Here is a 1,307-nt window from a genome sequence, read left to right on the forward strand (position 1 = left end):
ATACTTTTTAATATTTATACAATATTATATGATTATTAAAAGTAACATTAAATAAATGTTACTTTTAATAATCATATAATATTATTAGGAGTGGACATATAACCATCCATTAATATTTCAGGAATATTACTTAATATTAAATAATATTATGCGCTTATAGGGATATATATAATATTATACAAATCATTTTTTGAAATATTTATAAAATATATTTCAGAAATATTATATAAATATATATTATTGTAAAAAAAAGAATATTTCAAAAACTCTGATTTTTCTGGACATAAGTATTTATATTTTAGAAAGAGATTTCATGAAAAACTTCTGAAATATATATTTCAAATCTTGCAATGAAATATTTCATGCTGCATGGATTAAATATTTTACATTACTTATATATAATGCAAACGTAAACAATACATGCTTAACGTAAAAATTCTATGTAAACATAATTTTGGAATATAAGGTACACATACAACTCTGGTCCCGTCCTTCGCGAGTCCAATGAGGAGGAGAAACTCTTTCCTAGCCTGTCGGTGAACGGTGGACCGAGCGATTTAGGACCTAGTGGGGATATGATATGCGGGTGAAGCTCGTAACCGGTGAACGTACGCCTGGCGATCGCGTAGATACAATAAATAAAACGACGAGGGAGAAACGCGCGTAGAAACCGTGCGTTCTCGTTTTCTGCGCATGTGCCGTTAGATCGAAGAGTGGGAGGATCGAAGGAATATCTCGGAATAGAAGGAAGTGCTCGAAAGTGCTCTCGTGGTTCCGACGCGGCTGGATGTGACCTTAAAGGAAATCGGAGGAAGCGTGTACTGTGCGCGAGTCACGTCAGGTCTCGTTTTCGAGGGACGTGCAGGATCCACTCGTGCGAGGACTCGCCGCGCGGCGGTGTGATGCGTGGTGCGGGGAACGCGAGGGCCCGAGGGGACGGTCTCTGACGATCGACGAGATTGTTGTTTACATTCCTCTCCAAGTGCATTCTCGCGGGACCGCCATATAGGGAAACCACCTTGCTCTTTTCGCGTGTCTTTCTCGAAGGACTCCTGAATCGCTCAAGTGGCATAACATTGTGTACCGAGGAAGGAGGTATTATGGACCATCTGGAAAGATACCGATAGAATCAAAGTAGTGCTTTCTTTAGCTCCGAAGAGACAAACCGCTGCCTGCTGGATTCACGTTGATCCAATTTAATCTGTGGTACTGTAAGAAATATATAATATATATTAAGCACAGTAGAGAGTATCGCCCTCACTGTGTGGCTTAATGACAAGCAGCTGTCTATAATAGAAGGAATCCTC

The sequence above is a fragment of the Mycetomoellerius zeteki genome, unplaced genomic scaffold (assembly GCF_001594055.1).
Source record: "Mycetomoellerius zeteki isolate Tzet28-1 unplaced genomic scaffold, Tzet1.0 scaffold433, whole genome shotgun sequence".
Lineage (NCBI taxonomy): Eukaryota > Metazoa > Arthropoda > Insecta > Hymenoptera > Formicidae > Mycetomoellerius > Mycetomoellerius zeteki.